We start from the raw sequence: 14,079 nt of genomic DNA, 5'->3' as shown, positions 1-14,079 counted from the left end.
ATTACAAGAACTGCTGAAGGGATTTTGATACTATTTTCACCAATAGATAGATTCAGGAGCCAGGTTTATGTATAAGAAAATAAAAATGGCCATGTGCGAGTATGAGTCGCTCTCAGATGATTCTGTACAAACTAAATTATGTACACAGACATTCCATCCATTCCGCCAATCGAAAATCTCGACCATTTTTCCAGTTATCGACATTGATACTGACAAGACATGTGTTCTTGCGATTCCATGACTTCGACAATGTTCCAGTTTCAAGACTGAAGTCTGATAACAAAATATAAAGGAAATATTTTTCTTCCTGTGATGTAATCACAGATTAACAATTTTCTGGTATTCTCCCTTTGTTCGTATAGGGAAAACTTGCTTCTTGCCAAATTTCATGATTCTAGGCCGAACGGGAAGTATTCTACAGTTGTTGATAAGTGAGTTTGCGAGTATCAAAATATATCACTTAAATAGCCTATGTTTTGGTTGTGATAACGTACAAACTTACATTTATAACAAGGCCAAGGGACTACAGACCTTAGTATGAGATATAAATTCCAACTTGATACGTCTATCCGTTCCTGAGAAAAAGGGGTCTTAACAGATGGGCAAACACAGAGAGCGTCAGACAGCAAACGACAGAAAGTTTTCTGCGTAATTTTATCACGAAGTCGCAGTTTTAGAATTTTTTCCTTTACTCTTCAAATGGAACCTTGCTTCTTGCCAAATTTTGTGATTCTAAGCCTATGGTAAGTACTCTACAGGTTTTGGTGAATGAGTTTGCGAGTATCGAAATATGTGACATAAATGGCCTTATTTCTGGACTGCATTGACATACAAGCTAACGCTTATTACACCGCCAGCTTTAATTACACACCAAGTATATGACATAGATTTAAACTAAAGACTTCTACCCGTTGCTGAGAAAAAGGATTTTTGCAGACGAAGAGACAGACAGACAGCAGAGTGATCGTATAAGGGTACCGTTTTTACTGAATGGGGTACAGAACTCTAAAAAGGAAAGGGAATCCCGCGATCAAGTTCTGAAGATCATGCGCTAGTCGAAAGACCGCCGTGTCATTCTCACTCATTCGTCATCGGATGTGCATGGAGCGGCATGGGGTGAACACACCGCACTCCCGGTCGTTATGGACGTTCCAACCTCAGAGCCAATCAGGTAGCTCCTCAGTTGGCATCACGAGCTGTAGACCGCCACCAAGGAAAAAGGCCCTGGTAGTACTGGGAATTGAACTCGTACCTCCCGCATGAAGGCCTGTCGCATTGACTGCTTGGCTGCGGAGGCACGCAGGTTTATACACATAATTTATAAATATTTCGTGCAAATCGATTAAACAATGACGAATTAAAGTCCCGCACCGCAATTTTCTGTCGATGTATGACAATTGATCTCAGAAACTACTGTAGGGGTTTTGATACGGTTTTCATCAGTAGACTGATTAGCGAAGACGGTTTGTGTATAACTATAATTATTACCACAACACCAGGCACGTCGTTCGGCTGTGGATGCATGGTGCTTGTCGTAAGAAGCCGGGCTTGATAACTGATGTACACTATTTGACCGAAGTCTTCCGACTTTGTCTAATTTCTGCCGACAGGACTGGAGCAAGGCGCAACGTGGAGGAAGCAACAGAACGAGGCGGAAGCGATATATAATTTACTTTCCCCTCCCGCTATTTCTTTCGCTCTCTCAAATTTCAGTTGGTACGACCTGCTGTTTAAATAAAAAAAATATTCAAGAATAAGTGTTCTGTAGCTGTTTCATAATATTGCCGGTATTGTTAGTCATCGTACCTATATCCAGCTATAATCCGTTCATCCAAGTTGAACGCTTGCGTAAACAAACGTACGCTTTGCTATTGGTCATTGGCTCCATTACTCGAGCATCTGGTGTAATAATAGCACTGGGAGTGTTAGGAATTTTGTTGTTACTTTAGCGCAAATGATACTGTGAAACATGCTACATTATCGAATATCTGAAATATATTTCATATCCACTGTGGTAAAAGTCTAAGCGTATAATCGTTTAATTCTTCTATCCAATATAGCTGAGCTTTCGCGTTCACTATGTTTCATTTTTAATAAACCTGTTTACAGAATTATAAAACTTGCTGAATCTGCGTAGAAAAAAGGGTAGTTTTAATTTCGAGGGGGGGGTCTAGTTTTCTGCAGTTCTGCCAGGAGATGAGAATCCTCTTGTTAGGGTTCTGTATGTATACACCTCCAGTCGCTTTTCCCACACATATTGTCAGTTATTACGTTTATGCAATGATTCGATTTAGACAATTCCGGGGTTCTGTAAAGATCAGCCAGAGAATATTCACCCTGTTAAATGCGTTCCAGATATGCTTGAGACCGACAGCGATAGCGGTAAAGAGTAGCTACTAGTATGATTTTTTACAAGGTGGAGTAAAATATAAGGGGCGATCAAGAAGTTTCCATTCGATGGTCGCTCAGCCCAGAATCGGTATGCCAATCAGGCAATATCTCCATGAGCATTGAGGGAGTCACCCCACGACGCACTTGGTTGAAGATACTCGTTTTGTAAAACGCCTTGTCTACTCCCTGTAAAAGTCCGTAACTGCCTGCTGAACATCTTCGTCCGACATGAATCGTCGACAATTCAAGGCCTTTTTTAAGGGACCAAAGGCGTGATAATCTCACTGGGAGCGATCAGGATTACAGGGCGAGTGCTCGACTGTCTGCTACTTGAGTTGGCGTAATTTATGCGTCATGACGTTTGTGACGTAGGACTGACAGAAGAGACAGAGAAGAAACAGCTTAGAGCGGCGCATTTTGTTACGGGATTGGCGCGAAAGCGTTGCGGAATTCTCAACAAACTCCACTGGCAGACGTTACAAGAGAGGAGTCGTGCATCACCTAGAGGTTCAGAACTGAGTTTTTAGAGAGCAAGTTCCAGGAAGATTCGTACAACATATTACTTCCTCCCCCCATGAACCATGGACCTTGCCGTTGGTGGGGAGGTTTGCGTGCCTCAGCGATACAGATGGCCGTACCGTAGGTGCAACCACAACGGAGGGGTATCTGTTGAGAGGCCAGACAAACGTGTGGTTCCTGAAGAGGGGAAGTAGCCTTTTCAGTAGTTGCAGGGGCAACAGTCTGGATGATTGACTGATCTGGCCTTGTAACATTAACCAAAACGGCCTTGCTGTGCTGGTACTGCGAACGGCTGAAAGCAAGGGGAAACTACAGCCGTAATCTTTCCCGAGGGCATGCAGCTTTACTGTATGATTAAATGATGATGTCGTCTTCTTGGGTAAAATATTCCGGAGGTAAAATAGTCACCCATTCGGATCTCCGGGCGGGGACTACTCAAGTGGATGTCATTATCAGAAGAAAGAAAACTGGCGTTCTACGGATCGGAAATTGGAATGTCAGATCCCTTAATCGGGCAGGTAGGTTAGAAAATTTAAAAAGGGAAATGGATAGGTTAAATTTAGATATAGTTGGAATTAGTGAAGTTCGGTGGCAGGAGGACAAGACTTCGGGTCAGGTGACTACAGGGTTATAAACACAAAATCAAATAGGGGTAATGCAGGAGTAGGTTTAATAATGAATAGGAAAATAGGAATGCGGGTAAGCTACTATCAACAGCATAGTGAACGCATTATTGTGGTCAAGATAGATACACGCCTACGACAGTAGTACAAGTTTATATGGCAACTAGCTCTGCAGATGGTGAAGAAATTGAAGAAATGTATGATGAAATAAAAGAAATTATTCAGATAGTGAAGGGAGACGAAAATTTGATAGTCATGGGTGACTGGAATTTGTCAGTAGGAAAAGGGAGAGAAGGAAACATAGTAGGTGAATATGGATTGGGGGGAAGAAATGAAATAGGAAGCCGTCTGGTAGAATTTTGCACAGAGCATAACTTAATCATAGCTAACACTTGGTTCAAGAATCATAAAAGAAGGTTGTATACATGGAAGAATCCTGGAGATACTAAAAGGTATCAGATACATTATATAATGGTAAGACAGAGATTTAGGAATCAGGTTTTAAATTGTAAGACATTTCCAGGGGCAGATGTGGACTCTGACCACAATCTATTGGTTATGAACTGTAGGTTAAAACTGAAGAAACTACAAAAAGGTGCTAATTTAAGGAGATGGGACCTGGATAAACTGAAAGAACCAGAGGTTGTAGAGAGTTTCAGGGAGAGCATAAGGGAACAATTCACAGGAATGGACGAAAGAAATACGGTAGAAGAAGAATGGGTAGCTCTGAGGGATGAAGTAGTGAAGGCAGCAGAAGATGATGTAGGTAAAAAGACGAGGGCTAATAGAACTCCGTGGGTAACAGAAGAAATATTGAATTTAATTTATGAAAGGAGAAAATATAAAAATGCAGTAAATGAAGCAGGCAAAAAGGAATACAAACGTCTCAAAAATGAGATCGACAGGCAGTGCAAAATGGCTAAGCAGGGATGGCTAGAGGACAAATGTAAGGATGTAGATGCTTATCTCACTAGGGGTAAGATAGATACTGCCTACAGGAAAATTAAAGAGACCTTTGGAGAAAAGAGAGCCACTTGTATGAATATCAAGAGCTCAGATGGAAACCCAGTTCTAAGCAAAGAAGGGAAGGCGGAAAGGTGGAAGGAGTTTATAGAAGATTTATACAAGGGCGATGTACTGGAAATGGAAGAGGATGCAGATGAAGATGAAATGGGAGATACAATACTGCGGGAAGAGTTTGACAGAACACTGAAAGACCTGAGTCGAAACAAGGCCCCGGGAGTAGACAACATTCCATTAGAACTACTGACGGCCTTGGGAGAGCCAGTCATGACAAAACTCTTCCATCTGGTGAGCAAGATTTATGAGACAGACGAAATACCCTCAGACTTCAAGAAGAATATAATAATTCCAATCCCAAAGAAAGCAGGTGTTGGCAGATATGAAAATTACCGAACTATCAGTTTAACAAGTCACAGCTGCAAAATACTAACACGAATTCTTTACAGACGAATGGAAAAATTGGTAGAAGCGGACCTTGCGGAAGATCAGTTTGGATTCCGCAGAAATGTTGGAACACGTGAGGCAATACTGACCTTACGACTTATCTTAGAAGAAAGATTAAGAAAAGGCAAACCTACGTTTCTCACATTTGTAGACTTAGAGAAAGCTATTGACAATGTTGACTGGAATACTCTCTTTCAAATTCTAAAGGTGGCAGGGGTAAAATACAGGGAGCGTAAGGCTATTTACAATTTGTACAGAAACCATATGGCAGTTATAAGAGTCGAGGGACATGAAAGGGAAGCAGTGGTTGGGAATGGAGTAAGACAGGGTTATAGCCTCTCCCCGATGTTATTCAATCTGTATATTGAGCAAGCAGTAAAGGAAACAAAAGAAAAATTTGGAGTAGGTATTAAAATTCACGGAGAAGAAATAAAAACTTTGAGGTTCGCCGATGACATTGTAATTCTGTCAGAGACAGCAAAGGATCTGGAAGAGCAGTTGAACGGAATGGTCAGTGTCTTAAAAGGAGGATATAAGATGAACATCAACAAAAGCAAAACGAGGATAATGGAATGTAGTCAAATTAAATCGGGTGATGCTGAGGAAATTAGATTATGAAATGAGACACTTAAAGTAGTAAAGGAGTTTTGCTATTTAGGGAGTAAAATAACTGATGATGGTCGAAGTAGAGAGGATATAAAATGTAGACTGGCAATGGCAAGGAAAGCGTTTCTGAAGAAGAGAAATTTGTTAACATCGAGTATAGATTTAATGGTCAGGAAGTCGTTTCTGAAAGTATTTGTGTGGAGTGTAGCCATGTATGGAAGTGAAACATGGACAATAACTAGTTTGGGCAAGAAGAGAATAGAAGCTTTCGAAATGTGGTGCTACGGAAGAATGCTGAAGATTAGATGGGTAGATCACATAACTAATGAGGAGGTATTGAATAGAATTGGGGAGAAGAGGAGTTTGTGGTACAACTTGACAAAAAGAAGGGACCGGTTGGTAGGACATATCCTGAGGCATCAAGTGATCACAAATTTAGCATTGGAGGGCAGCGTGGATTGTAAAAATCGTAGAGGGAGACCAAGAGATGAATACACTAAGCAGATTCAGAAGGATGTAGGTTGCAGCAAGTACTGGGAGATGAAGAAGCTTGCACAGGATAGAGTAGCATGGAGAGCTGCATCAAACCAGTCTCAGGACTGAAAACCACAACAACAACATTACTTCTTCTCCCACATATAACGCGTAATAACCACGACGAGAAAATTTGATAAATTGAGAGTCAATATAGTGGCTTATCAACAGTCATTATCCCCATGCAAGTGGAACAGGGTACGGGGGATCAGTTAGTGGTACGAGAAGTACCCTCCATCATGGATCAATAGCTGGCTTGCAGAGTGTGATATAGATGTAGGTACGGTGACGCGCATTATCATGAAGCAGCAACATCCCTTGGCGTACCATTCTACAACGGTGGTTTCCCACAGGCATGCTGCCCCATACACATTCTTCGTTCTCCGATGGATGTCCACTGGTGTTTGTACTGTGGCAGCCAAAAAAGAATAACAGCACATTTGTCCTGTTTGGACGCAGTTGGTAATGACGTCACCATATACTATATTCGATCATTATGAAGTACCTCGAAGAAGACGATTTATTGACACATAGTCAGCACGGTTTCAGAAAATAACGTTCTTGTGAAACACAACTAGCTATTTATACTCATGAAGTAATAAGTGCTATCGGCAGGGGATGTCAAATAGATTCCATATTTTTAGATTTCCAGAAGGCTTTCGACACCGTTCCTCACAAACGTCTTCTGACCAAACTGCGTACCTACGGAGTATCGCCTCAGTTGTGCGACTGGATTCCTGATTTCCTGTCAGAATGGTCACAGTTCGTAGTAATAGACGGAAAATCATCGATTAAAACAGAAGTAATATCCGGCGTTCCACAAGGAAGTGTTACATGCCCTCTATTATTCCTGATCTATATTACCGACATAGGAGACAATCTGAGTAGCCGTCTTAGATTGTTTGCGGATGATGCGGTCATTTACCGTCTTGTAAAGTCATCAAATGATGAAAACGACTTTCAGAATGATTTAGATAAGATATCTGTATGGTGCGAAAACTGGCAATTGACCCTGAATAAGGAAAAGTGTGAAGTTATTTACATGAGTACTAAAAGAAATCAGCTAAATTTCGCTTACGCGATAAGTCACGCAAATATGAAGGCTGTAAATTCAACTAAATACTTACGGTTTACAATTACAAAAAACCTAAATTGGAACGATCACATCTATAATGTTGTGGGTAGAGCAAACCAAAGACTGCGATTCATTGGCAGAACACTTAGAAGGTGCAACAGGTCTGCTAAAGAGACTGCTTACACCACGCTTGTCCGCCCTATTCTGGAGTACTGCTGTGCGGTGTGGGATCTGCATCAGGTGGGACTGACGGATGACATCGAAAAAGTACAAAGAAGAGCAGCTCGTTTTGTATTATCACAGACATGATACGTGAATTGAAGTGGGAATCATTTAAACTAAGGCGTTTTTCGTTGCGGCGGAATCTTCTCATGAAATTTCAGTCACCAGTTTTCTTATCCGATTGCGTAAACGTTCTGTTGGCACCCAAGCACATAGGTCGAAATGATAATCACTATAATATAAGAGAAATCAGGGCTGGCACAGAAAAATTTAAGTGCTCGTTTTTCCCGCGCGCCATTCGAGAATGGAACTTTAGAGAGACAGCTTGAAGGTTGTTCATTGAACCCTCTTCCAGGAACTTTATTGCGAATAGCAAAATAATCACGTAGATGTAGTTCAAGTTTCTGCATTTACCTCACGTACGTCGGAGAGACACGAATGCCACACTAATCCCTTGCCAACATGTCGGTACATGCATGTACCAACCTAAGGACATCACACGCATCCATACCCGAGGCAGGATTCGAACCTCCGACCCTAGCGGTCGCACGGTTCCAGACTGCAGCGCCTGTACATACATGTCGTGCATCCGAGTCGTGCTACGTTGCATATACGCTGCAGCAGCGCCCTCAAGCGGAAACTTTTTGATCGCCCCTTATAAAATTGGCCCGGAAAATATTTCATGCAATGTATGATAGGCAACCCAACTTCTATCGTCAGCAACCAGGGAGGATGATGTAAGTTGAGTCGTCTATCTCAAGGCGCATTAAATATTTTCCGGGCGTTTTATTTTGGCCACCATATATGTGAACGTACTGCACGCTCAACGCTACATCCGGAATGGCCTCTCGATGTTGCCTGCACAGTGAGTTTCACGGCTCTTAGCGCTGAACAATCGTCGACCTCCGCTGCAGTCAGCACAGCTCACAACCTGCCACCAGCCACGTCACGCTCATTCACACGGAAAGAGCAACGCCCACCACCTGTTCCACTGGCACAGTTTCCGTAATGCCCAAGCTGGCACAAGCACAGCAAAGCTGTAAAATGCCGAAGACAGTTGGCTTTCAGTAGTGTGAACCCATAATCGTGGTCTCGCCGAATAATAGAAGATTTCGACTAAATAAATTTTACACGTTGCCTGACAAAAAAAAAAAAAAAAAAGAAGAAGAAGCACTCATAAGGAGAGGATGAAAAGAAATGAAACATCACGGGCTTAGAGGATATGTGATGTTGTGATGTTACTGTAGTGATAACGAAATCGTGTCACATTTACAAAAAGCTAGGCAGTGTGTACCCACTTATCGGTATGAGAATGTAACTGGTTCAAAGTGGTTCAAATGGCTCGGAGCACTATGGGACTTAACTTCTGAGATCATCAGTCCCGTGGAACTAGAACTACTTAAACGTAACCAACCTAAGGACATCACACGCATCCATACCCGAGGCAGGATTCGAACCTCCGACCCTAGCGGTCGCGCGGCTCCAGACTGTAGCGCCTAGAACCGCTCGGCCACCTCGGCCAGCTGAGAATGTAACTTCTCCAGCCTGAATGCATGCACTGATTCTGTTGTAAAGGATGTCATAAAGCCATTGTATCATCTCCTGATCCAAGCTGGCCTACAACTGCGGTAACTGATCCTTGATATCTGGGTTATGGCATTGGGAGAAAGGTGAGATCCGAGCTGGTCGTACAGATGTTCCATTGAGGACTGGCCACAGAAGTACTTCAGCGTCACATACAAGTAGTAAACACATGTACCACTTATGGTAGAGCATTGTCCTGCTGAAACTGGCACCACCATACTGACTCCTCAAATGTACCACATGAGGGCGCAGGATCTCCGCGACATACAGTTATGCTGTCAGAGTTCTCTATCACTCACTACCAGATGCGACTGAAGTATACGAATGGCTCCTCACACCATGACGCTAGCAGTAAGGCAGCTGTGCCTCTCCAAAACACTGGAAGAAGTAGACCTTCCCGGGTCGCCACTATAGTCATAGACGGTGGTCACCTGGGGTACCGCTGAACCCTGATTCATTGCTGAATACGAAGCGACGCCATTCATCAACATTCCATGCTTCCCAGTAATGGTCCCATTCCAAACTTACTAATGCTGCGGGACGACACAGAAGGTTGCATGGAGTCCGTTACTCGCTCTCGGACGCAGGCGCAGATGTGATGGGGTTACGATGTGCCTGGTCCACAGACGTGTTTAGCCGGAACCTTCACGACAAATACGTCTGCTCTCACATGCGCACTCAGTACATCTGGCTACTGTCACATTCGAATGCCCGAAAACTCTGGATACTGCACTATTCGACCAGCCGACCATATACATAAATGATTTGGCGGACAGGGTGGGCAGCGATCTGCGGTTGTTTGCTGATGATGTCATGGTGTACGGTAAGATGTCGAAGTTGTGTGACTGAAGTAAGATACAATACGACTTAGACAAAGTTTCCTGTTGGTGTGAAGAATGGCAACTAGGCCTAAATGTGGCAAAATATAAGTTAATGCGGATGTGTATGAAGAACAAACCTGCAATGTTCAGATACAGTATTACTGGTGTCCTGCTTGAAACTGTCAAGTCGTTTAAATGTCTGGGCGTAGCAGTGCAAAGCGATATGAGATGGAACGAGCATATGAGAACTATGGTAGGGAAGCCCGCCCTGTTAGCCGTGCGATCTAACGCACGGCTTTCCGGATTGGGAAGGAGCGCCTGGCCCCCGGCACGATCCGCCCGGCGGACTTGTGTCGAGGTCCGGTGAGCCGACCAGTCAGTGGATGGTTTTCCATCTGCCTCGGCGAATGCGGGCTGGTTCCCCTTATTCCGCCTCAGCTACACTACATCGGCGAATGCTGCGCAAAACAAGTTCTCCTACTCTACCACACAAACATGGGGGCTGCACTCGTCTGGTGTGAGACGTTCCCAGGGAGGGAAGGGGGAGGGGGAGGGGCTGCTACCGGGGGCCAAACCGCACAATAAAACCTGAAAGAGTGGTTCGGTGTGGGGCGGCGAAGGGGTGAAGTGGACTACGGTAGTCGTCGTGGGGTTGTGGACCACTGCGGCTGCGGCGGGGACGGAGCCTCTCCGTCGTTTCTACGCCCCCGGTTAACATACACTACAATACAAAAAAAAATGTTCAAACGAGTGTGAAATTTAACGGGACTTAACTGCTAAGGTCATCAGTTCCTAAGCTTACACACTACTTAACCTAAATTATCCTAAGGACAAACACACACACCCGTGCCCAAGGGAGAACTCGGACCTCCGCCGGGACCAGCCGCACAGTCCATGACTACAGCGTCCCAGACCGCTCGGCTAATCCCGCGCGGCACTACATTACAATACAACGGTAGGGAAGCCGAATGATCGACTTGTTTACTGGGGGAAATTTAGGAAAGAGTGGTTCACCTGCAATAGATACCGCCTATTAGCATGCTGGTGCCACTAATTCCTGAATACTGCTCGAGTATTTAGGATCCGTACCAGGTCAGATGAAGAAATAAATCGAAGCAATTGAGAGGCACGCTGAAGGATTTGTTACCGGTGGGTTCGAAGAACATGTAAGTGTTATGGAGATGCTTCACTAACGTAAAAGGGAATCCCTGCAGGGAATGCGACCTTCTCTTCGAGAAACTCTCTTGACATAATTTGGAGAACCGGCATTTGGTGCTGAATGGCTCAAATGGCTCTGAGCATCATGGGACTTAACATCTGAAGTCATCAGTCCCCTAGAATTCAGAACTACTTAAACCTAAATAACCTAAGGACATCACACACATGGATGCCCGAGGCAGAATTCGAACCTGCGACCGTAGCGGTCGCGCGGTTCCAGTCTGAAGCGCCTAGAACCGCTCGGCCACCACTGCCGGCCATTTGCAGCTGACTGCAAAACGATTATACAAGATACATCGCTCGTAAGGACACCAAAATAAGATACGAGAAATTAGGGCTCATATGGAGCCATATAGACAGTCATATTTCTGTCGCTCTGTTTGCGAGTGAAACAGGAAAGGAAATGACTGGTAGTGGTACAAGGTACTCTCCGCCATGCACTGTGCGGTGGTTTTCGAAGTATCTATCTAGATGTAGAATCCGATAGGGGATTGAAGGTTTTGTTTGAAGCCAACGATTGAGGGATAAAGGTCATTGTAACGAGGGAATCTCGACTCTAGCTGAGATGGAGACAACCTGATGATGAAAATAGCCCCATATTCTAAACTTATAGAACGTGACAATTACAAAGGATATATAAAGTATGATGGCCGTTCTGCTTTGAGGTCATCGAAGATTCAATAAACCCCCGCTATTGCAGTCTTCAGTTCAGAAACAGGTTAGATGCATATCTCCACGCTTGTCTACTCTGTGCAAGTGTCTTCATCTCTGCTTAACTACTGCGGTCTACAAGCATTTCATCGTGATTTCTGTAGTCTTGTCTCCCTGTACAACTTTTACCGTCCACCGCTCCATTCCCAAGCACACACACTTTCTTCCTTTACGAAACTGAAGATTCTACGGTGTCTTAGATCTGTCTTGTCAACGGACACCGTCTTTCAATCGAGCTGTACAATAAATTTTCTTATCCCCAATCCAGTTCATTATTTCTTCATAAGTAAACCGATCTACCCAGGCACTCTTTAGTATTCTTCTGTTGCATAACAGTTCAAAAGCTTCCATTTCTTGTAGTCGGAAGTGCTAGTGTTCACGTTTTACTTCCGCACAAGGCTTCTCTCCAGACAAATACCTACAGAAAAGGTTTTCTAACTTTACATTTGGTTGTTAAGTTAGTTGATTACATGTTTCATGTCTCATCTGAACGATTCGTTTATCGAAGTGAGTCAGTTTCAGGATACGTATACGTCATTAGTGTTAACATTAATGAACGCGTCACTATTTTATTTACTCATCTAACCGCACTTAAAAACAAGTGTTTCTTTTGTTAAAAATTTCTTTCTTTTATTTATTACTTTTACCAGCCTGGAATTTATATTGTCCAACATCATACATTGTCCGCTATTATGCTGCTCGAATAGAAAACCTCCTCTTCTGCTTTTTATGTCTCATTTCCTAAAGTAGTTTCCTTGGAATTTCCTCTTTTAATTCCACTATGTTCCATTATTATTGTTCTACTGTTGGTGATGTTCGTATTACAGTCCCTTTCCAAAATACTATGTATTCCGTTCAACTGCTCTTCAAACTTCTTTATCGCGTCTGACAGAACTACGATACCACCCACAAATCTCAAAGATTTTGTTACTTCTCCCTGAACGTAACCCAACTTTCCAGGTATCTCTTTGGTCTCCTATACAGCTGCCTCAAACTACAGAGTGAATAACATCAAAATGCGCTACAAACCGGCACCATGGGTTTCCTTTTACATCGTTTTGTTCTTAGCAATGCAGTCTGATTTCTATACAGATTGCAAGCAACCCTTCGCTCACTATATTTTATCCCTGTTACCTCCAGAATCTTAAAGAAAATATTCCAGTCAACAATTTTATAAGCTTTGTTTAATTGTAAAAATGCTAGAAATATATTTTTATCTTCTTTCGGCCTATTTTACAAGACATGTCGTAAGGTGTAAGGTCAGTTTTGCCTAATGTGTTTCTGCATTTTTCAACAATGTTACCAACTTTGTCCAATTCTAAATGCTATAAACATATTTTCGTTTTTCTCCACCCTGTCATCTAGCATATCTCGCAAGATCAGCTCTGCCTAGCGTGTTCCTACATTTCTCTAGAACGCAAACTGATCTTCTCCGAGGTCAATTTCTACCATTTTGTGCATTCCTTTTTTTAAAAAAAGTCATTATTTTGCAGCTATGATTTATTAAACTCATGGTTTGGTAATATTTACAACTGATAGCACTCGTCTTCTTTTGAACTAGAATGCATTCTCATGGTATTTCTGCCGTCTCATATATCTTGTGTACCACATGGAATAGTTCTGTCATTTCCCGAGAATCTCAGTAAGTCTGTTGAATTGTCGTCTACTCAAGGTGGCTAGTTTCTGCTTATATCTTTCAATAATCTACATCATTTTTCTCTCAATATCATGTCCCATCTTTTCTTCATCCACTTTCTCTTAGGTTTAGGTAATATTTTTCTCCAGTTCGTTTTCTCCGTACAGCATTTCCATACATTCCTCTCACATTTAAGCCTTCCTTTTTTTGCTCACTATTGACTTGCCATCTGAGCTCGAAGTGATCAAAAAGTCAGTATAAATTTGAAACCTGAATAAATCGCGGAATAATGTAGATATAGAGGTACAAATTGACACACATGCTTGGAATGACATGGGGCTTTATTAGAACCAAAAAAATGCAAAAGTTCAAAAAATGTCCGACAGATGGCGCTTCATCTGATCAGAATAGCAATAATTAGCATAACAAAGTAAGACAAAGCAAAGATGGTGTTCATTACAGGAAATGCTCAATATGTCCTCAATCATTCCTCAAAAATAGCTGTAGTCGAGGAATAGTGTTGTGAAAAGCACTGTAAAGCATGTCCGGAGTTATGGTGAGGCGTTGGCGTCGAATGTTGTCTTTCAGCATCCCTAGAGATGGCGGTCGATCACGATACACTTGCGACCTGAGGTAACCCCAAAGCTAATAATCGCACGGACTGCGGTCTGG

At 42.9% G+C, this 14,079-nt stretch overlaps 1 protein-coding gene across 3 annotated transcripts in view; it reads right to left on the bottom strand.

The window, feature by feature from the left end:
• LOC126273023 (LIM/homeobox protein Lhx3) overlaps window positions 1–14,079 on the bottom strand; it is a 695,247-nt gene that overhangs the window by 117,240 nt on the left and 563,928 nt on the right. The window lies entirely within an intron of this gene.

This window comes from Schistocerca gregaria, chromosome 5 (assembly GCF_023897955.1).
Source record: "Schistocerca gregaria isolate iqSchGreg1 chromosome 5, iqSchGreg1.2, whole genome shotgun sequence".
Classification (NCBI taxonomy): Eukaryota; Metazoa; Arthropoda; class Insecta; order Orthoptera; family Acrididae; genus Schistocerca; species Schistocerca gregaria.
The sequence above is the reverse complement of the archived record's forward strand: the minus strand, read 5'-3'. Positions and strand labels throughout refer to the sequence as shown.